Genomic DNA, 24,837 nt, shown 5'->3' with positions numbered 1-24,837 from the left:
GACTCTAATGTACAGTATGTTTAATATCTGAAAGTCCATAGAGAATTTTATTTGTAGCTTTATTGTGATTGAAAGTTGTTTGTTTTGTATATTCAACTGCCCTTCTTCTGAGAAGTGTGACTGTCACTGATGTCTTGAGTTTACATAAACCCTCAGTTAGCCCCAATAAGTCTTTATGGCATTTTTTTTTTCAATTCACAACAGCTATGGGCCATTGATATTCAAGTTGGATAACATTTCTTAAGTTTGTTGCTCCTTCACAGATCCCTCTTGTTCAATGTAAATTCAAATTTGTAAATTAATCAATAAATACATAGACAAACAAATAAACAAATACATAAATAAATAAATAAATACAAAATATGAGTTTGCAATGAGCCTTTTGGGACAGTATTATCCTAAAAGACATTGCAGAATAGAAATTTTAAGCTCTATTCACTCTTGGTTTCAAGACTTAAGGAAAACGCTTTTAATGGACTTTAATGGACAGTTTGTGGGAAACATACTTACCATACCATACCATACAAATTGGGCTTTGAGGAGAAATGCTCAATATTGTAGTCAAAATGCCACAGTTGTTATAAATCACTTGCACTGACTCCTTACACTGGCCCAGAGCTGCATTTTAACTTTCAATCAACCCTGTACCTATATGGGTCTCCCCAAATTCATCATGTTGCTGATTTATCTCCTGTTCTAGTGTGCCATCACTGATAGTCTGTCATCAAATTCCAGATGCAGTGGATGGTCTTCATGTAGCACATACAGATGGCCTCTGCCCAATCAGGCTGTTTGCCAGAAGCTGCCTACAGAGCTGGTCATAGCTGCTGGCAGCGCTACATGTGCACACCTCTGCTCACTGCTCTGAGTAATCCATGTCATCTGCAGCAAGGAGGTGTTTCAGCAGTATTTATCCAGGAAATCAGGTAGAAATACAGGAACATTATAAATGAACCTATCACAGACAGGTTGGACCTTGAGCACTGTATAACAAAATCTGTGAGGGTTTTATTAGTGTTTGGAAAAAATACACAAGTATGCAATGGTTTCACTCTATACACCACCGTAATTTGATAATTTTTAAAAATCAATCTTCAACAATTTTTTTTTTTGCGATTTTTTATGTAACAGTCAGGTGATTTATAAGCAGGGTTTTGTTGATTTTTCAGGTGATTTTCTGTTAGATAGAATGATTTTGCTTATTTTCCCAAAGTAAAATAGCATACAAATAGTGCATACAGAAAAACCTAGAATATTTTTTTTTTCATATTAAGCCATTTTCTTAACACTCACCAGGAAATATTCTATTGTATCGTATATCACAGTTGACAAGTATCCTCCAGACATCCACATCAGCAGTCTAAATGTATGTCATAGTAGCAGTGAGTAAGTTTGAGTGTGAATATGTGTGTTTCAGTGGATGTTTGTGTGTTTCTCAGGCTTAAGACTCGTGTTAATCTACTAGCATATTTCCCGCATCTATTCCAGTGCATGGTAGCCCACACCTTGTGACAAACCCACTCCTGACAGATACAATGCCAATCTCATATTTCATAATTTTCAGCTCTTGCTACTGCTTTGCAGGAGTGAGTGTGTGTTGTGCAACGTTTTCCCAAGCAAGAGTGTATGTCAGCAGAATACTTGGCTGGTAGGATTAAATCGTGTTGTGGCATTATTCAACCTCACACCTTGGTGCTCATCATATTTCTTTTTTTGGTTGAAATTGTGAATGGGAGTATGTTGAGTAGCACACATTCTCCATCAGCATTTGTGCCCACCCCCTCGTCTCTGTCACACTTCTACTTTCTATCTTTGTCCTCTCTCTTCATTGTATCTGTTTTTCCCTCTCAGCCTGTCATTCTCTATTTTTTTACCCCAACTTGTTGAGGCAGAATGACGCCCACATTAAGCTTTGATCTGCCCAAGGTAGCTGCTCAATACAAGGCAGTTTTTTCCTTGACAGCATCACCTAGTACTTAGTCATGGGGCAATGTCGAGTCTTTGCTAATGACTTATAAGAGTGGGGCCTACTCTACATGTGAGGTGTTATATACCAGCTTTTTTGTGAATTGGTGATTGAATGATTTGATATTCAGGTAATGGGAAATGAAAGCTTAGTTTCAGGAAAAAATGTGGTAAAACAATTACATAATTGAAAAAAATCATGTTGAAAACAACCTCTGGTAAACATCATCCTAATTAACTTTGCGTAGAGGCTGATTACATTTTTATCTGCCTGTTTTCACTGTTCATCTTTCCCAATATATAAACATTAGTGGTTGAGAAGTTTTTCCGCAAAAACATGAACATCACAGAAAATAGACAGAGGCTTTACAAGATACATTATACCTCTTGATTATCTTATTGACCCTTTTGTATTTTCAATGAAAGGCAATGTTAGGATTAATAGACATTAAATCATCTCTGCACAAATTGAAAACTGATTGTTTGAATGTAAATTATACAAAGGTCTGTTTTGTGTGAATAAAAACTTGTTTTTGAGATTTCTCTGCAAATGGAAAACTACTACCTCTGTTATATTTATCTTTACTATCATCTTTCTTGTTCTACCACTTTTTATGTAATGAAGATTTGGTGCATAATTTTACAACAAGACACTGGTTTAAAAAGAAAATGTGTTTTTTCCCATTAACTATTCTTTGCTATTTGCTAGCTTTGTGCTGCATGACTAAGTGTGACATAATGGTTTTTAAGAAGGCAGCAGCATAAGATAGTGCCGCAGACATTGTGGTTATTGATGTAATTGTAGTGTGCTTACTCACAGCTGGGTTATAGTTAATGCAGTAATCAGGTTAGATATGCATTCCACACGAGGCAGGGTGAGTTGGCATGCAGACTGGGAGACATCCCTTTAAGGAAGTTGTAGCCGACATCTGGGCAACACTATGTTGGTTGGTCTAGAATGAATGAATCAACGACCTGCTGCTCCGTTGTTAGCCTGTGAAATTTCCTGTATGCTACTGATCACAATTTTCACAATATCCAGTCAATGAGAACTGCGGCTGCTGGACTGCAGTTGACAAAAGTGTCCCTCAGTAGCACCGTTCTAGTTTGTGACTTCTATTGTAAGTCGCTTTGGATAAAAGTGTCTGCCAAATGCAATGTAATGTAATGTCATGTGACGTTGCCACTAAACAGGCACGGCTCATTGTTCCCACTGCTTGGAGGCCTCTCCCCCCCTGGTAGGAAGCAGTCTTAAAGGTTGGTGGCAACCAAGTTTGTCACACTACCCCATGGAAGCTTCTAGTTCTCTGCCAGGCTGGAGGATCAATCATGTTAATGTGGATCTGGTGGTCCCTCTTCTCCTAGGTTCACTTTCATTTTCACCATGTTGAAAAGGTCCACATGATGACCCATTGGGTCAATGGGTGAAATGGGTCAAATTGACCCATAACATAATATGAGGGTTAAGACTGGCATCTGCAACAACAGCTGAGATACCCTGGGCATGGGTTACCAGGCTCAGAACGCCTTCTGACCTCTTATATGACTGGGATCACAATTTACTAATGAGTTCCCAACATCCAGGACATCATTTGGGGGCAGCGTAGCACAGGAGGTACAGCATTTATCTTTGGAACCGAACATTCCTGGTTTGATTCCCGCCCCTCCCTGGTGTATCAAAGTGTTGTTGAGCAAGACACTGAACCCCTGACTGCTCCCCTGGTACTGATGGACAGCAGCTTACTGCTCATGGTTCACCCATGATGGGTTAATTGCAGAGAATGAATTTCCCCATGAGGGATTAATAAAGGATAAATTATTATTATCCATTGCTGACAGCCTGGGTGTGAAGCTCTGGTGTGTCGTCACATATCAGTCTCACTCTAATGGACTGTGTGACCACTTCTATGGAGGCTTTGTCATGGGACATTTTCATGGACCTGACATGGGTTGATGTCGGACATCAAAAATACCCTACAGTAGGACCTACAATCCTCCTCATCACATCCGGTATATGGCCAACCATTTTGGATTCCAGGGGATTATTTTCCTAGACATTACCATGCCAGGGGATCAGATTCCCCAGTTAGCTGCTCACCAATTGACTGTGCTTCATGACAATTCTAGTGCTTTTACGATGGTGCCTACTTCAAAATACACCTTCTAGCAGTCTTACACTTCCCCATGTCCGCAGAAAGTGGGATGCGTTTTCATTTGATATGATGCATACTCTGGACTGCTACAGCCTCCTTCTTGCGTTCTGTCCCACATCTTACAGAAAGGAAAGGACACTTTCTGGTAGAAAGTGGCCCTAAGGTAGAGAACATTTCTCATCTTGAATTGGATAGGCTGGAGGGGCTTGCCCGGCCTCAAAAAGGAGGATGTCCTCCCTGTTCAAGCCAAGAATCCTTGTGAAATCCCTAGAGACATCCCTAGGGTTTTCTCGCTTATGCAGGACTTTCAAACCATAGTGTCTATGAGGCATCACGCATGCTTTTTCAGTGCAAAAGAGCCAAAATAAATGAAACGCCTATAACCGATTATCTTTTGGTTTTGTTTTGTTTTGTTTTGAAAATTTATCACTTTCTTTGTCACACATAGTACTCACAATTGAAATACTCAGATTTGGTGGTTTAGTTTCCAGGTTTTACCTCATTACTGTACACTTTTATGAACTTTGTTTTGTCCTAGGACTAGGTTCAAGGGGGCAGTGGTCACACTCCTCAAGGCCTCAGACAAACATCTTAAGCTCCCAGCCAGTGGTGCACTTCCGGGCCACGCCCCCCACTCCATCCGGCCAGCGACATGATGCTAAAAATAGAATTGTCCTGGCCAGCAAAAAATTGTACTTAATTTGCAAAAATATTGTACATTTTTTTAATGAATGCCATGTTTTAACTACCTGGGTAGCCTACAAGTGAGATGAAAATATATTTCAATCTAAGCAAATTTGTTAATTCACATAACTGTTTTTATATTTTGTACACACCACACATGAAGCTTCTTTATGCCAAAAAAGGGGCACTTCAGCCTCCCAACCACATGGTGACAGTGCTGTAATGTATGAAGATGCTGAGTGGCCAAATTTTCAGGTGGCTAATCACAATAATCAGCAAGTCACAAGATAGTGTTATCATTTGTTGAGAAGCAAGATGTTGCATTCAAAAATGAAAAGAAATTTTGACCAAAGACATAAATGGGTCCAGAAGTGGGAGTGTATTTATTTTTGTTGAGTTCAGGGGTATGCCTGATCTGCAAAGGATCTGTTGAAGGAAAGTAGGTGGACAAGTATGATAAATTTCAAGGAGAAGATAGAAAATTTAAATGCACAGCAAAAGAATGGACTATCCCTGTAAAAAAATCATTTCCAGCAGTCCAGCAAGGAGGATGATGTTGCTGTTAAAAGCGAGTTATGTTGATTGCAAAAGCCTTAAAGCAATATACTATGGTAGTTTGTAGAAGACCAATTTGAGGTGACAGAGGAGTTCCTTAACTTGAAAACAAGTTACACCCAGGTGATTTGAGTTTGAGACACTCTTTGCCAAGAAAGTGACCAGCCCTACTGTTTTCTGCTATTTCCAGAACCTGGTGATCCTCATAGATGGACGTATTGAGTACTTATTTGTTTTCCTTGATTTTTGGAAGTATTTGCCACTTAGAAAAATTAGGTTTGCAACAATTTTAACAGGCGCTTAAAACTGCAATGTTTCTCTGCTTGCAGGCAGTTGTCATACCTCCACCAGATCAATGATTCTTGACCTGCATATTTGCAAAATCATCAAAAGTCTTGTAAGAAAACATGAAAGCAATGGGTGTTTTTTTTCGCTTGACAACCAGACAAAAAATGTCTCATCTCACATTTCTTCATGTCTGACAAAGAGCATAGAATTTTTTTAACATTATTGAATGGCAATAAAAAATAATATCTCTTAGTAAAGTTTTCCTACTGTTGTAAAGAAAAGCCTTTTTATCCTACAGGTCCTGTATGTTAGTGAAATGCTTGTAAATGCAGTGTTTACAAGCCTTTCATTTTCATGATAGTACAATTAAACTACCAATGTTGGAAAAACAATCTATTGGTGTTTGTGTATTCAGCAAGTGGTTTTTGAAACTGAAGCAGACATAGTAATGTATATTTATATTGAATAGGAGTCTTGAATTTGGTGACATTGCCCCCTAAGGGATCCTGTTGGGAAATGTGCATGCCTGGTTTGTGGAATAAGGTACTACGTGATACTTAAAAGATGGGGTATCCCACACTGACAGTATAATCCAAAACATCCAAATGCATTGATTTAAAAATCACAATGCCTTCTGCAAACTTCCTAGTCCATACAGATTCTTGCCCAACCTCATCTGTCAGCCTGTCACCATAGAAAACAATAAGGAGGCTCTAAACTGATCACTGATCCAGCCCTACCTATACCTTGAACCTGTCTGTCACACCCATGGCACACCTTATCACTGCCTCACAGCTCTTATACATGTCCTGCACCACTCTGACATACACCTCTGCCATTCCAGACTTTCTCATACAGTATCACAGTTTCTCTTTTGTCACCCGGCCATGTGATTTTTCTAGATCTACAATGGCACAATGCAGCTTCTGACCTTCTCTTAACCTTTCTGTCAACATTCTCAAAGCAAATGCTGCATTGTAGTATTCTTCCTTGGCATAAAATTGTACTGCTGCTCCCAAATGCTCACCTCTGCCCTCAGTCTAGCTTCCATTACTCTTTCCCATAACTTAGTTGTATGGCTCATTGACTTTATTCCTCTGTGGTGACTACAATTTTGCACATTGCTCTTGTTCTTAAAAATCAGCACCAACACTCTTATCCATTTCTCAGGCATTCTCTCACTCTCTACGATCCTGTTGAATGAACTAGTCAGAACTTCTATTGTAACCTCTCCTAGACACTTTTGTACAGGAATATTAATCCATATCAATAGTATATCAAACATAGTATATTGTTTTTCCCTTGTATTATGTCAACCAAATGTTTTGTTTTTCCTGTCATAGTCTCAACATTTAAGTACCGACTCTGAGCCCTAGACAACTGGCTTTCCTCTCACAGCCTACGGCCAACCCTTCCTCCTCTCCGTCTTTGACCCACAGTAGCCCAATTTCCAATGATACCCTGTAGATTAACCGCACCACTGGTAGTCATTGTAAAGTTCAGGCCTCAACCCTTCCTGTATGAAAGTCTCCGGATTGACTTGCATATTTACTCTGGCAAGCGATTTATGTCGAATGACATTCCTGTCACAAGCCTACATGCTTGTACAAGCTGCACCATTTAATGGCTCATTATATTTAGGAACATTTTAGATTAGTAGACTTTAAAAAGTCTTTGAAGTCATAGGAATCAAGTAACATAAATGATCTAAAAGCAAAGTCATATTCCAAAGTTTTTTTTAAACAATATTGGTCATATTTTATAACTTCAGGCCTACTGGATTCCAATCCATAAGAAATCAGCTGCTTATTTCATCTTAATTTGGTATCAGACCTGACTCTTAATTGCATTCCCTTTTTTTTTTTTATCATCTGTATCTTGCAAGTACATTGTGATAACATCTGTGATTTTTACAATTAGGCCTCTCAATTGAACTCAGTGAGGTAAAGGATAACTTGAACGATGGCACCATATTGAGATTTAGATATCTTGTAATCTCTCTTCTCTTAAGTTCCCTTGTTTCTTGTTTTAATTATTGACCTACTGGATGAAATGTAATTCATTCAGTCATTCATATTCTGTACCACTTATTCTGCACACAAGGTTGTTTTGTGAGTCTGAAGCCAATTCCAGCTGTCATAGGTGTATCCTGCCTCCAGGGTCTAGAGGCAGGATACACCCTTGACCAGCTGCCAGTCAATCATAGGTCAAGGTAAACAACCATTCACTCACTGATTGAAACCTACAGACTTGCTTCATGCCATTTCATCAAGGGACAAAACTGATATATCAGTGGTCCCCAACCTTTTTATCACAACAGACTGGTCAGTGCTTTTACCGCAGATTGGAGGAGGGGGTCGATTGTTTATATTATGACTATAATAATAAACTTGAATCCAAGTATGTGTACTCGTATGCAACTTTATTAGCAGCTTCCTCGTGACATTGCGCCAACAACATAACATGAGTATAATGAAGGCTTCATTGCCTCATTGCGGCATATTATGCAAAGTGGCTTTGTCTGTGGGAATCACCTGTTCCGATAAATCCACATTTCAAGTAGAACTCCCGGTATTGTCTGTCAAAATCTTTCTTTTTCCTGGAAGTTGTAGGCTCTTCTTCTGTTTCTTCACTAGACCTTTTCCCCTTCGAAAAGAAACTTTCCATCAGACGTCTGTTTTTACTCATTTTGCTAGCTTGTGGGTTACATTTTTGGCACTCAAGTGACCGGGATGTAATCAAGAGATTCCGGTCATTTTGCAAAATAAAAGATTTTTCAAATTAAAGATTGTTCAGACTCAGATAAATCCAATGGAAATAATTGATTATTTCTTGGGCGGCCCGGTACCAATTGATCCACGGATCGGTACCAGTCCGCAACCCGGGGTTGGGGACCACTGGTCTATATGACTTCAAACATTGGCGATGGTACCTTAAGACGTACATACTTATTTGCGCAAAATCTTGACTACTTTGTTGACATGAAAATTTCTTATTTGGTTTCAGAATGGCAACTAGCTAGGTTGTCATTCTTGTATGATGTAAGAGATTAATTCCATCAATACAAATAAGTCATACAGTGACTTGTGAACAATTGACTGCTTAGATTCCAAATAAGCGTATGCGTTGCTTTCATCAGAGTGACAGACTTCTGGATATTTTCAACGTACATTTCATTTTTTTATCGTGTTATTCCATTGAAGCCATGCAGCATTTATAAACCCTATATCAGGGGCAGCAGCTCAGTCTGTTTGGAATTGGCTTATGAACGGCACTTGAGCGCCATGCCTATATTGGGTATCACTCTTGATGCATTTCTACAAGCTCTGTTTGTAACGATGTGTATGAATTTCAATTCTACATGTAATAATGTAAACAGAGTGGAAGAAACACTTTCAAGTAGGGTGGAGAAAAGTTTCAGGGGTAATGTGTGATAAAAGAATATCAGCCAGAGTGAAGCGAAAGATAAACAAGATAGTGATGAGACCAGTGATGATGTATGGTTTAGACCAGGGGTGGGCAAACTCTTTGGCTCAGGGGCCACATTGACTTTTAAAATTTGACAGACGGAATGGGTCAGCACAAGATACAATACAAATAAAAAAAAAACGCATTTGTAAATGGTACATATCAGACTCGTCTGACATTTGCTTTGAAAATAAAACCAGCTTGGTTTTGAAGGCTCTGGCGTTTGCTCGCATTTCAAGGACAAACCAGTTTTTACCTTTTAGATTCGTCTAGCTCGTTCATGTGTGTCAGTATGTTCACAGTAAAGGCTATTTTCAACCTTTTTTGAGCCGCGGCACATTTTTTTACATTTACAAAATCCTTGGGCAATAGGTCTCGAGGAAGACCAAAGAGTAGATTTATGGACGTAGTGAGAGAGGATATGAAGGTAGCTGGTGTGAGAGGGGAAGATACAGAGAATAGGGTTAGATGGAGAAGGTTGACTCGCTGTGGCGACCCCTGACGGAAAAGCCGAAAGAAGAAGAAGAAGAAGAAGACAAAATCCTTGGGCACACCACCAACCAAAATGACACAAAATGACACTCTAACACAGTACATATAATACATACAGAAATAATATAATAATATCGTTTGTAATGTATTTATATTCACTTAGTGTGAAACCTGGGGCTGTTTCAATGAACACATAATGGATATCCTGGCAGTAGTGGTCGAAAGTCACACACAAAGCTCTTGGTCAAGCTTTACAAGCTTGCAGTATTCATGTTTCTGCCACAGTGTTGGGCTTTTTTGATTTAGCTATGAGTTCAGCAACAAGTGAGTTAGCTTTGAGGGCTCTCTTGTTTACCTTGTGGTTTTTCTCAAAAAAATTGCCCATTTCTCATAAATAGTACAAAATTGTCCATCGGCTTGTTTTGAAGGGAAGGGTGTTTCATGTGGAGATGGAGTTTAAGCTTGCTTAGTTCCATGGCGCTATTGGATAGCTTCTCACCACACACCAAGCGCAGCGGAGTCGGTGCTTTCGCATCCCCGGCACTGTTCCCTCTAAGCGGCACTGTTCCCTCTAAGCTGCGCTTTTGCACAATCGCGCACTGCTCCAGTGTTCTCCGCGCACAGGAAATCTATGCTGTGCACAACATAAAATCCGAGATGAACTGTAAATAAAATAAATGTGTTTAATTTATTTACATTTCAGCTTTGTTGTGCGTGGAGAACGCTGGAGGAGTGCGCGATTGCACAAACATGCGGCTTAGAGGGAACAGTGAATTGTGCTGCGGCCCAGTGGTTGAAGATCACTGGACTAAATCACAAACCCGATCTGTGTCATTCAGCTCAGGAAAATTTTCAGGGAGCTCCAAAAATGAAATGATATCCTGTTTGAACCAATCATTCAATCATTCACATCAAGTATGAATTCTGTACCGATCTTTGGCGGGCCAAATTAAAAAGACCAGCAGGCTGGATGTGGTCTGCAGGCTGGAGTTTGCCCAACCCTGGTTTAGACAAAGTGATATTGAAAAAACAGAAAGCAGAGCTCGAGGTGGCAAAAATGAAAATGTGGAGGTACTCTTTGGGTGTGACACGGGTGGATAGGATTGGGAATGAGTCCATCAGAGGGACAGCACATGTTGGATGTTTCAGAGATGAGGTAAGAGAAGCCAGACTGGGATGGTTCAGTGTACAGAGGAAAGATTGTGAATCTATTGGAAGAATGATGCTGGGGTAGGAACTACCTGGCAGGAGGCTTAGAGGAAGACCAAAGAGAAGATTTATGGATGTAATGAAAGAGGACATGAAGTTAGTTGGTGTGAAGAAGAGGATACAGAGAATATGGTTAGCTGAAGGATGATGGTTCACTGTGGCAACCTCTGGAGGGAGCAGCAGAAAGAGAAGGAGAAGAAGAAGAAGACGAAGAAGAAGAAGAAGAAGAAGAAGAAGAAGAAGAAGAAGAAGAAGAAGGTGGCAACAGTGGTGTACATACATACATACTTACATACATACATACATACATACATACATACATAAGTAGAAAGAAAGACGAAAAGAGTGACTTGCTAAAAAAGGGAAAGGAAAGACAAATGCTTGGTTGGAATACTTTCTCGAGGTTCAGACTCTTAAGGCTAACACATACAGTTAAACACAGACACACCTTTCTCCATCTGTGCCCTCCATAACAGTTATAGCAGAGCTTCTTAGATAAATTGAATTTGCGGCTCCCTGCTCATCTTGCATTTGCGTGCCACTGGGTATTGAAATGTAAGTAATCTAATAGATTATTTGCTTGTGGTAGCTGTATAGTGAGAGCTTTGCTCGGTAGAATGTTTTATAAAGCGTAAAAGTAATCTGCCATAAAACAACATTCAGGTGCATAAACATACATCGTATTTTCTCTTTCCCTCACCAGATCATAACGGGCCCATCCTATGAATTCATAACAAAAGGACTGCAGGCATAATGTTGATTTGTTTGGTAGGAAAACTAGGAAATGTGAAAGAACAATCAAAACCGCCTGAGGCTATATTCCTTTTTCGTGATGATTTTGATTTTTTACAACTCAGCAATATGTCTGACATGTTTCACTTAAACCCTGATGAATTCAAATACACTTTTACCTAAAATAAATAACTGCTAAGTGAGGTGTATATTGATTTTACAACTCACCAACATGTCTGACATTTTTAAATAAACCCCGATGAACACAAATATGCTTTTACTTTAAATGAATAACTTCTCAGTGAAGTGTATATAGATTTTGATATGTCTGTATATATAATTTAAATCCATTCAAAAACAGCCTTGATAGTGGGTTCCATCTCATGAAAAATATATATTTGGAAGAGGGCACTAATAGACCATTCATTTTTAATAAATTGTAGGAAACAAGAAGTTCAAGTGTGTCATTTGAAGGCATTTCACTATGGCTGTTAAAGTCAAATAGATGCACAGTAAGAAAAATAGTACATTTGGTTCTCACTTCCCAGTGTTTTTTGTAATCCCTAAAATTGTTTTACTTATGTTTTATGGTAAGACTCAGTTGATTTACTATCCCACTCATAATAGATTTAAGTATGATTTTTTTTAGAAAGTTAGGCCAATTAAGTCATTTTTTTTTTTTGTTTTTTCAATGTTTTCAAAAATATCAACCAAAAACATTGATACATGTTGAGAGAAAAGGTAATGCAATCTTACCAATGAGAAAACCCGAGAAAGCACTTCCGAAGAACCATTTTATTGGACCGTTGTAGCTGCTTTTTCCTTTTTATATTTGTAAGTTTAATTTGTGACAGTTTTGTTTCTATGCTTCCCTTAGTGTTTAAATGTTCTATGTTTAAAAAACAGAAAGAAAACTAAAACTTTTTACAGTGAGCTTCTTATGGGGGAGAACCTCAAAACAAACAAACAAATAAATATATATGTGAAATATATATGTGTGAAATATAGCCAATAAAGGAGACAACTGCAGATAAAAGGATATAAATGATTATTTTCTGCTTTCTAAAAAAAATATTTTGAAGATTATTAATTGTAACTGAACAGGGAAAATTACATAATTTCTGTCATGGACCTGCCTCCCCCCTGTGAAGCAGAGTTTATGGAACTTGTGTTGTCTTTAATCCCTGCAAGACTTCTCCTGGATGCCAGTTATCCAGGTCAGTTATTCTTGGCATGTACATGCACATACATACACAGGCACACGCGCACACACATGCACATACACGCACACACACGCACACATCTATGTTAGCTCTTTTCTGCCTGGCTTAAGGTACTGTATTGTATTTAAAACCATAGACTCAGAAGACAGGAGATGATATAGCATCTTCCAAAAAAAAAACAGGTTTGGCAAACCTGCTGCAGGTCAAACAGATGACAAGCTATCTCTGTAACAAGCTGCTTTCTCATAATGGTGGAGCATCAGATTTCCCTGCACATTTTTTCTAAAATTTTGTTGATATAGATGATGCAGCAGTAGTAGAAGAGGTCATGACCTGTTGGAGTAGAGATATGTTGACATTTTGCTACGGGTGAACTGAAATGCCAGGTAGCTTAAGAGCGAAAATGTTAATGTCATGAAGTTCAGTTTAACCAAAACTGCAACTACAAACATCAAATTTTGTCAAATACTAACATAAAAAACTGGCAACAACCTATTAGCAAAGATGAATATTTCAATTGCTCTCCAAAAATTTGTTGTACAACTTAGGCATAGTGTTTCGTGCTTCTACCTCTCAGCAAGAAGGTTCCTGGTTCGATTCCATCTGGGACCTTTCTGTGTTGTGTTTTCTTCAGATTCTGTGTTTTCCTTCCATAGACCAAAATCATGCAGTAGATTAATGGAAGACGATGAATTGCCCAAAGGCGTGAACCAGAGATTGTATATATTTAAAGGCTCTCAGACAGGTCATAGTCTATCATCAAATCTTGTAAGGACAATAATTCACCTCCTATCCAAGTCCTAGGAGAGTGTACTGTTTTGTCTCTTTGTGGGCCTGTGATCCACTGATGACCAGCCCACCTCAGCCCTAATATATCAAAACATTAAGGATAACATAAATGTACCAGTTTTTTATACAATCTCTTAAGAAAATGTTGTTTTGCAAAGAAAAAAAAAAGAAATACCACAGCCCCCACATCACCTTCCTCACTCCATAGTGTGTTCAGTTTACATAAATGCATTGAAATATGAATACAGGTTATAGCTAATAATTCATCCTGTTTCCTAAAAAGCATTTAGAGTGGGATGTGTTTTTGGATGTTCTTTACTTTTTTTTTCTTCTGTTATGCATTTGTTTTGTTTTGTCTCTGTTCTGTCTTTTCCATGAAAGTAAAACATTTGTGTGAGATTTAACGTAACCATAATTTGAATGTATGTTAAAATGAAAAAGCATTTATTCATTATTTACCGCTTATGCTGTACTTTGGAAGGATGCTGTAGTCTACCCCAGCTGTCATTGAGCGAGAGGCAGGATAAACATTAGATCGGTTGCCGGTCGATCTCAGGGACACATATAGAGACACAATCATTCACTTGCTCATTCACACATCTGGGAAATTTTTCAAAAAACCTCCTGCATATTTTTGACTGTGGGAGGAAACCCACGAAGACAGAGAGAGAACAAACAATCTCCACAAAAGCCCCCCTGTAGAAATCGAACCAGGGTCGTTTTTGGTGTGAGTGCTAACTACTCCGCCACCCTGGTGCCTGTTTTTGCTTGCATCTATCCCTTTTTTTAAATTAGAAAAACATTTTCAGATAACCCTATTGCTCGTTCTTAAGCAATCCCTTTGCAAGTGTTCTCGGCAACTTGTATTATCTTATCATACACATTCCTAGAGATATTAAGAAGGGCTCTTGAGATTGTCTTTTAAGCACAGTTTTCATTTTCTTTGGAGTAATTGGCACTTCTTTTTTCTACTATATGGATCTTTTCTCCTTAACAAATACTTTTACACAGGTATTTTATAAACTCATTTTAGTTACCTTTTGGGCTTCATCTTAGAGATGACGAATCATGTGATCGAATCAAATGTCTTGATACGTCAAGCACGAGAATGGATGTCATTTGGATAGAATCCAGTCAATTTTAAATTAAAATTGTTCAACTCTGATAGTCAATGAAATTGAAATAATGCAAATTAATAATTGTTTCTGCACTTTACCAAATAACTTATTTTGTGAAATCTTGACAACATTTGTGTCCAATTTCTTGGATTTTGTGTACGGTTGATAAACTCTAGAAAAAGTTTAAAGTTGGAAAGTTTCCATGGGAATTAACAGAAGTTTAAGGGAATAAATTCTCATGAATGAAAAAGAAAAAAACAAAACAAAACAATACAGGATATTTTTGCCAACCTCTGAGGAAGAAATCCAGTAATCCTGCCCACTTCCCTTCTACTCAAAACAGAGGAAATATTGTGATCAAGCCACTGGAAAAGTGCCAACATATATCAGCATGAAGATGTTGCAGCACATATGTTTTACCCAAAGTATGACTCAGGCATACTCTCTTGGGAAGAGATTGATGGTACCTATGCAGTCATTGCAGCCATATCTGACTACAGGGGCCATTTCAAAAGCAAAATTGAAGGCAGTTTGGCGAAGAACTGAACCAAGCAAGATGTTTGGGAAGGGGATGGAATCTGGTATTCATTCCTACAAATACTTGCAGCCATCTGGTGAGAAGGACTTGGGATCTGAGGCCCTTGCACCTGTAGCCTCAATCATCCTCCAAATCCCACCAATATCAGCTGCCTCTGAGAACAGCTGCTCACTGTTCAGGAACACACACAGACACAAAGGTTCACAACAGGCTCACGTGTGAGAGTGGAAAAATTGATGACCATACAAGCAAACTAAAGGTTGAGTCTTACACAGTTCCATCCTAAATAAGGCTGGGCAGTGACACTGAAGAGGAGTTGGAGTTTGATGTTGAGGAGGGGAATAAGAAGGATGTCGATGTGGCTCACAAAGAGGACATTGTCCAAATAGATTTGGCAGAAATGCAGAAGCTCAGAATGAGAAGTTAGAAGGAAAATGCTTCCTGTTTGTCATGTTGAATAGGAGTTTTGATGGAGTGGGGATCTCTTTATTTGTAATTTTGAATGGGAGCAGTAGTTTTACTTGTTTTACTTTTGGAATGAGTGGGGTCAGAGGGATTACTAATATCTCACTCAGCATTCATGATTTTGTTGTTCAATGACAGAACTAGTTGTAAATGAAATTACTAAAAGTTCCATTTACAAATAAATCTGTTGAAATGTGTGTTTTATTTGTGTTGTTTTGCATCGATGTATGCAGATGACAAATCAGACTGTTTTTTTTGGATATGATGCAGTTTGTTTATATTAAAGTCAGTTTCCAGTTAATTTCCATGAATTGACATGAATTCCCATAGTTTCCTTGGTTTCAAAATTTGGATGTTTCCAATATTTCCAAATTTTCCCAGCTTAACTTCCCATTGAAGGTGGCCTGAAATTGTCTCCCCCTTTATACTATGTTCCCCTTTGTACTTTGTACTAAGTTCATGCACAGAAGCTGTTGCCAATAAACCATGTATAATAGATTCAAGTATAAAATCATTTAATGCACACGTAAATGGTTATTAGCAGAGAAGATATGTGCATTTTGTTGTATGTGTTTGCAAGTGTGTGAATGTGTGTACTAAAAGTGTGTGCATTTATGGAAGTGAGAGTAAGACTTTTTGTCCTATCCATCTTTCTTTTTCACCCCAATCCTTCTCTTTATCCCTTTTTTCCCTTCCCCCCGTCTCTTTTATCCCTTCTGAAAGACACATTATTTTGAGTACTTCTGTTTTTCCATTGGGCTTCTCCCTTCAAGGGTTGCGACAGCAAATCAACCTTCCCCATCTAACCCTATTGTATCCTCCTCTCTCACACCAACTACCTTCATACCCTCTCTCACTATGTCCATAAATATTCTCCTTGGTCTTCCTCTAGACCTCTTGCCTGGCAGTAGAAGGATTGGTAGCATCCTTCTACCAATATATTCACTATCCTTCTTCTGTACATTACTGAACCATCTCAGCCTGGCTTCTGACCTTCTCTCCAAAACATCTAACATGTGCTGTTCCTCTGATGGACTCATTCCTGATCCTTTCCATCCTGGTCACTGCCAAAGAGAACCTTAGCATCTTCATCTCCGCAACCTCTAGCTCTGCCTCCTGTCTTTTCACTATTGTCACTGTTTCTAGAACATACAATGTCACTAGTACCCCCAGCACTTTTCTCCACCCATTCCTACCTGATTGGACCAGTTTTTTTATCTCTTTTCCACATTCTCTGTTGCTCTGGACTGTTGACCCGAAGTACTTGAAATCATCCAACTTCTTGATCCCCACTCCCTGTAGAATCACTGCTCCTCTCATTCACACACATATATTCCGTCTTGCTGCAACTCACCTTCATTTCTCTCCTTTCCAGAGCATACCTCCACCTCTCCATCACATTTAAAATTACTGGACTGGTAACAGGGAGTTCCTTTGAGAAACATGATGCCTTTAACAGTTAAGCTGTGTGGATAAGAACAGATGAGAAGTAATGTTGGTTCATAAGACCAGAAAACAGTTTGGTATTCTTCTGGGATTGGGATCTGCCACATAAAACTGGTTCATGATGAAGAAGGTGCATAGTTGTTATGTAAGGTGATATTTGAGAAATACCTTGGGAACTTGTTTTTTTAAGGTAAATGGTTTTTCAAGTAATTTCTAGTAATATCTTGTTAAACCTTTCCCAACATTCTGGGAACACAAAACAATGTATTCAAAGTGAGAGGATTTCACTAATGTCTGACAAGTTTTACAAAGTACCATAATGTGGCTCTCATGACAATAGTCATACTGTGATCCACATATCTTGATGTCTATAGAATCATGCAGCTCTTGCAATTGTCCAGCCTCAGTAAATATATAGCATGTCTTAAAATCAGGGGTCTCCAAACTTTTTTCAATTTTTAAATGCCTAAGGGCTTAACATTCTGCCAGACCATAAACCATTCATTCATTATTTATACAGATTATCCTTCGCTCACAGGGTTGCTGGTGCCAATCCCATCTGTCATTGGGTAAGAGGCAAGGGTACACCCTTGATTGGTCACTTGTCAGTTGCAGCCTTCTATAAATCATTACAGCTAAATTTTTTATGGAAATTTTCCTGGAACCTGATAAATATCTCATGATCCTTTTAAACATGACTTATCATTTGTGATGAAATATTGTCCTTCAAATTTTAAGTTGTCAATACTTGTGCACCAACAGTTATCTTATTCAGAAATGCAAGAGATAAAGTCCCTTAAGTTCAGGTGTCTAGATTTACAGATTGTTTTTTATTGTTCAAAACCACAGTTCTACAGGACTGTCTCAGAAAATTAGAATATTGTGATAAAGTTCTTTATCTTCTGTATGCAATGAAAAAAAACAAAAATTACTTTTCATGATATTCTAATATTTTGAGATAAGATTTTTGAGTATTCTTAAGATGTAAACCATAAACAGCAATATTGAAATAATAAAAGGCTTGCAGTTGATTTGTAATGAATCCAGAATGTATGTCATTTTTGTTTTTGTCATTGCATTACAGAAGATAAAGAACTTTATCCCAATATTCTAATTTGCTGAGACGGTCCTGTAGAACTGTGGTTTTGAACAATAAAAAACAAATTTAAAACACTGCGAATTTAGAAGTGATTATCACAGATAACCAAAACAGGTCACTTTCTGGCATCAATGTGAGGGGTGACAGTGAGATATGGATTGCAGTCCATAGGCCAGGCTTGGTTTCGACACCTGTAATGTGTGGTATTGAGGTCTGTTTGTGACAAGTGTCTTGAAAAGTTTCAGTTTGGTTCCATATACTTCAATATGTGCATTCAGTCTGCTCATTCCCTTGAAGACACATAGTCAGCACCTTCAGATGGTTTGTTGAATCAAGTAAACATGCCTAATCTGGAAGCCAAACAGGATCAGATACTTCTGGCTTTGAGGTTCCCTTTTTTGCCAAGAATTGTCAGATTTCATCTCTGAGAGAGAAACAGTGCTGCAATGCAGACCTCCCGGTGAGCCGCCTTGCATTTTTTTGGTTCATAACATCTCAGTATTCAGCCTGGTTTTTGAGCAGGAACTGTGATATAAAACATCTCCGTATTCAGCCTCGATGTCGAGGAGGAACTGTTAAAACTGGTGGTGGCACAGGGCTTTAGAGCGAGTGCAATTCTTTCCTGGCGGTTACATAACAAATTTGAGATGTTTAATGCAGAGAACTTACTTGTGAATAATACAATGATGTCTAATAGTGTCACTGCCATCTTTTCTTACTCTGTTGCAGATTACTGTTTATGACCCACTGTGTTCACCAGTGATTGGGAAAGCCAAAGTTAATGCAATCAGTCTCTATAAGTCATCAACCCTGCATGTTTTGAGCTAGTAAAACAAAGGCAGCGCCCTTGGGTTAAAATATGTGTTATAAATTTGCAATACTTAAAGAAAGAACAATTCTTCATGCTTTTTATACAACACAGTCTACTATGAGACAAACAGCAAAGCATATTTATGTCTAGAAGTCCTTCAAAGCAGGATTCCCTTTATCTATAGTTTAATATCAACAGCGGAAAAAGTAGAAGCAAATACATCTGTCCCATCTGTTTGGTTCTTAAGGCTCTAGAGGTGAAGTAGCACTTCATTCATGGGATTGTTACCTCTTGGAATAATCAAAAAAACAGCAGACTGAGAGCAGTCTGTCAGTTCTTGCTTCTTCTCTAAACAGATATCTGCTCCCTTTTTCATGACACAGTCGATGATAAACCCACTTTAGCAAAAGGTTTGCCATGTTTAGCCAATAGTATTGCCAGTTCATAGCTTGCTACTGTGGCATTTTCATGTAACTCACAAGCCAGTTTAAAAGACACTACTGCAAAGGCAAAGATGGCTGCCAGTTGCTTCACTTTTACATGTGCTGCTGTCTCTGCCACCATTAGGTGAAATTTCATAAGTATTTTACAGTTTGTAAGATTTGGTGGGCCATAAATTATAACTTTCATCACAGAGGGTTGAATTGTATTGCAGAAAGGTTGCATTTAGTAGCTGAGCTGAACATTGTCCGTAAAATAGTAAAGTATTTGAATGCCGTTTGTACAACATCACACTTTGGAAAACAAATCATTTTATTTTTACTCATTCTGTTATACATACCCCATAACATCAGTGAAATTTATCTTCTGCATTTAACCCATCACGGATGAAGCGTAAGCAATCCCCAGCTGCATTTAGGGCTTCAGAGACTTGCTCCATAACACTTTGACAGGCTAGACAGACTTCGGGCATGGAATTTGATTCCAAGACAACCACCGTTAGGAACTGATCCACGTTTCTCCTTTACAACTATGTTTTACAACCAGTATTAGTCCATGAGAAGCCTGAAAATGAAAGCAAGCCAAAGTCAGTGTAATTGTGTACTCAAGCCATGATGGTGAATTTTTTCCCCTCACTCTAGCAGAGTCCGGTCCCTCCAACATTACTGTACCATTCAGTCACCTAATGTTGATTGCGTGAACAGCTAATGTTTGGAGAGCCGTTGATGTAGCTGTAACGGTCCATAGCAAACTACATAGAGTCCTCACACATTTGAATCTCCTAAACGAGCGTGTGGACCTGGTCACAAAAAAAAAAAAAACTGCAGCCAGCGTGCCTCTGAGTCGTGAAGTGTTTGTGTCCGATGTCAGACATGTTTCCACATCAAACCTGATCGCTGCGGGGCTGCTCGCCAGAACAGTTTTTACCACCTGGAGCTCCGATTTGATGGTTCCAAACTCTTCAGCCAAAATGGATTTTATTTCTGAAGACAACGGTGATGCAATATCTGTTTTCTGTGACGTGAGGAATTTGGCTTTCTGAATATGGGGCTGAGATGTGCTACATCATTGTGGTGAATTATGAGAGCTTGAGGCTGTGGGTCAAGTGACAGAGGTACTCCTGGTGAACTTTAATTTGTTGCAGATTATTGGCCATTGGCGCAACCATTTAAACTCAATGTAAAATGTAAAGCAAACAGACTCAGCTTTGTTTCATAAGTTGCCTAAAAAAAACTTTAAACTTTAAATTTCAGCAGAGAATGTCTGTGCAGCCTATAACAACACCGCCTCCTTCAGCCCCCCTCAGAGTATGTAATACATTTTCTGCTGTGTTGAAGAAAATGTGTAGTTGCAGTCGTGGCAAGACTGAAAGAACAATGTCAAGATTATCAGGAAGTCAGAATGCTTTTACTGGAAGTGATAAGTGAAAGTTACACTTTATAGTTAACAGTAACAATTTATTTAAGCACTTTCAATACTTCTAAAACAACTTATTTATACCGTAGCTAATTCAAAAGGCTGTAAATTACAAAAAAAGCAGAATTGTTCCTCGCGAAGACAAACTTGAATATGAGGAAATGCCCATTTTGTTTATTAATAGTGCATCTTTGCACAGTATAATTAAAGCAAATTAGGTCAACAGTTTAGGCTGAAATTAAGCACAGCTATATCAGGAGTCAATCTTATTTCACCAATTCTTTTTTTCAGGGCAAGATAGTGAATAGTCTGAGAACAGAAGTGACTCATTGATTTGGTTTGTATTTTTTCAAGTGTCAAGAGAAATTCTGAAGTGGTCTTTTTCCCTTATTCATTTCTGCTTGGTCTTTTGTTCAACATCTTTGGATTGTGGGTATTTCAATAATGTCAAAAAAAAAGAGTGATTCATTTACATAAGAAGATTACCTATGGTTCTTAACAGTACATCACACTATTTTAAAATTAGTTTAACTGTAATATCTGTTTTCCATAATTTAAGTCATTTTGATACCAAAAATGCATACAGTGTTAATTTGCTTATTCATGTCAGGATACAAAATGTTTGTTTATCAATCAAAAAATTGATCTATTATACTGTAAAGTCAAGCTGTCTGAATGATGACAAATCATTCATACAGCAAACTACATACTCCTCTACTTTGATTAGACGGTCACTTTCGCCAGGGAATTTTTGGCGACAGTTCGAAGACTACTGAAGTGACAGGCTTGGTCAGGGACGGGAGGAGAGTCGATTGCACTGATGAGTTGCAGTTGTGTGAGCTGTGCAGTTGGAGTGAATGAGCTGACAGGGTGGGTGGGCCTGGCAGAATGACGGGGCAGAGGCGGGACCTACGGAGGAACACTGAACTTATCCAGACAAATTAATGATCAAACCGTCACTGAAGCTGTTTACATGCTGAGTATCACAAATGCTGTGTTGTCACAAGCACAAAAAATACACCAGCCTCATGGGGAGCTAATTATGTCCTGGCACAAACAGGAAACTTACATTTCATTATAGACTGTGTCATTGCAACTTTTAAATCCTCTATATTGACAGGCTTACTTACTTACTTGTCAGACCAAATGATGGTCCCTTTGCCTGATACAAGTTGCTTAAAAAATGTTTGGTCAATCTTTTGAGCTCGGTGAAAAGCTAGATTTTCTCACATGTAAGCCATTAGCTGTGCAGAGAAAAGATAGATGGACTTTCTTTAGCCCTGCTGTGTCCTAGTGAAGACAAATTTTGCATGAAATATACAGCTGTTGATGGTAATTATCAGTTAGAATGACATTTAAAGGAAGTCAAGCAAACATGAAACATGGAAGCATTTCAACATATATTTATGTTATTTTTGTCTCCTTTGATCCCCTTAAGTGTCTTCACAATGAGAAGTTAACTTTTCTTAGTGAAATGTTCAAATCTGCTGACAAAGATGTCAGCATCTAATAACACCTCTGCAGGAAAATCACAACATTAAATGGAGTTCTTTCATGTCATGCTATATTTACTGTCAGGAAGATGAGTCTGTGGGTGATGTATGTATAATTTTTATTTTTTGACTCATGCATTCATGACATTAATGAAAGTACAGGATGTATTTATTTTCATAGCCTGAGCAGATTTATTTTTACAGCCTTTGCAGACCTTACTACTTCCCTGACCAAAGTGCTGGGCACAGTGATTTCACACCGATGCCATTCCATGATGCAACACAGTGATGTAACACAGGCCTCAGGATATTGTTCATTGTAAACAGAATGAGTACAATACAATTTTAAATACTTGAAAAACAGATCACAATGATGCTGATGGAAAAACATCCCACAAATACTTCTTACTTAATAAAAAGTTAATTTCTGTTTTGACAATTCAAAAGAGGACAAGACAATCTCAAAAGGTCAGAAACTCAGATTCGCATTTTAGGGCAAATGATGTGTTTTAAGTTTTTAAACCAGCCCACTTATAAACTTTTGCTATATCTGTTTCTATATCTTGGCAGGGGCTGGGCTGCCCTGCATACACACGTAGACACACTAACATCATCCCAGAAAAATATCACAACGATGAAGAATCACATTACACATCAACCATACACATGCATATAAACAAACCCCTACTTTAACACACATGCTATATCTCTTGAGTGATGGGTAGCTGTCAAGGAACAAGTAGTATCCCTGGTTTGCATTAAAGGCCTCTGGTATTGTGGGAATTAGATTTTCTTTCTTCTTTCTTTACATTACCTTCTTCATTTTCTTTTTTTCAGAAGACAGAACTACATGTCTGTTCTGCATTTTGACATAAATTATTTTGACAGTTATCAGAAATGACATATTCTGATAGAAGATTATGCTTTCAGATGACTTGATAAGCACAATTTATGGCATTGTTGTGCATGTAAGACCAGGTACAAGAATTTCTGCATTGCAGAAGTTGACTTTTCTATGTATTTAGATATTTTTATCTAAGTTAAGGATTATTGTAAATCCTAATGTCTAGTTTGATTCTGTATCGTGCTCTAAAACCCTTTAAAATACAACAAGAAGAAGAATAAGAGCAACAACAACAACAACAATAATAATGATGATAATAGTTATTTAGCACTGTTTATTTTTCATCACCTATGATCTCATAAAGTTTCTTGAAGTCTTGTCTATGAGTGAAGATATATACAACAAAGTATAATATGGACAGATAGATTAATCCAGCATTCCCTGGGATGTGGGCACTACATCCTTCTGTTATGATGTAGAAGGACAATTATAGTACTGTCTGATAATGAAAATATTGTTTGTTGAAAGATTTTTAGATATATCATATTTGTACTGAATTTGTGTACTGATTTTATGATTGCATCTTCAGTACATTCATTAATAATAACATATTAAATGTGATTTTTAGAAAATATTTCTCATCAGTATTTCTTGATAAAAGCTATGTTTAAATTTCCCTTTAAGTATTGAAAATAAAAATGTCCTATATAATCCCGTCAAATGAAAAAAAAAACAAAAACGTGGAATTAACTACCGGTAAACAACTACGTATACCTCATCACCTTGAGATATTTGATGTATTAGTGTTACGGATCTGATGCTATTTTCTAAATCAGATACTGTCATATTTATAGATAATGAGTAATGGTCCTGAAATTGGTTCTTTTGTTTTGTTTTTTTTTTCACATTCCCTTGCCTTCTGTCATGGCCCATTATGTAACAATACCCAAGAGACTGTCCCTTTAAATGACCTGCCCACTGCAGCTGCACTCTGGGTAAAAGTCAAACCACTTCTAGTAGCTGACAGACTGTATTACTGATGTGTGCGCACACAACACGTTTATACTGGCTCACACATAGTGAGGTAATTGTGTGTTGGGGACTTGGCTCGGGTCCTGCGCTACACAGCTGCACTTGGACTTTTCATTCTGTCTGTGTAGCAGGACTTAGGTCATAAATAATGTTCATCTTAAGCGATGGGTGTTCATTTTAACAGCTGATCAGCTCTCTGATAAAGCAGTAGTTATTCACTTAGATCCTCAAATGTTTTAATGATAAAAGATACATTTATAAAGTGCTTTACATCAAAGTTTAAAAGGAAAAGCTTTCACTCATTCATTGAGTGAAAGACTGTTTCCTACTCTTTCCTACTGTTTCCTCTTATCACAGATGCAGTTTTGAGAAAGGTTTCTGATTACACTGTGTGCACAATTATAAGGCAAGTGATTATTTGGACCATATCATCATTTTATCCATGAGTTCCAACTCCAAGCTGTATAAACTTGAATGCTTAATGGATTTAATGCATATCAGGTGATGTGTATTCGTGCAACGAGGGAGGGTGTGGCCTAAGGAGATCAAGGTGAGCATAATTATTAGGCAGATTCT

The 24,837-nt window shown here is 38.1% G+C and overlaps 1 protein-coding gene and 1 long non-coding RNA gene across 3 annotated transcripts in view; both read left to right on the top strand.

The window, feature by feature from the left end:
• The window catches only part of LOC147217584 (zinc finger E-box-binding homeobox 1-like), a 64,661-nt gene that overhangs the window by 8,846 nt on the left and 30,978 nt on the right, over positions 1 to 24,837 (top strand). The gene's annotated exons all lie outside the window — the stretch shown is intronic.
• LOC147217585 (uncharacterized) lies at positions 850 to 24,786 on the top strand. The gene is made up of 3 exons (XR_015108953.1): positions 850 to 926; positions 24,619 to 24,667; positions 24,763 to 24,786. It is a non-coding gene; the product is annotated as an uncharacterized LOC147217585 (long non-coding RNA).

The sequence above is a fragment of the Fistularia commersonii genome, chromosome 28 (genome assembly GCF_037954325.1).
Source record: "Fistularia commersonii isolate RoL2024-O1a breed Wild chromosome 28, RoL_Fcom_v1.0, whole genome shotgun sequence".
NCBI classification, from domain to species: Eukaryota; Metazoa; Chordata; class Actinopteri; order Syngnathiformes; family Fistulariidae; genus Fistularia; species Fistularia commersonii.
Note: the sequence above shows the minus strand (reverse complement) of the source record. Positions and strands in the feature narration are given on the sequence as shown.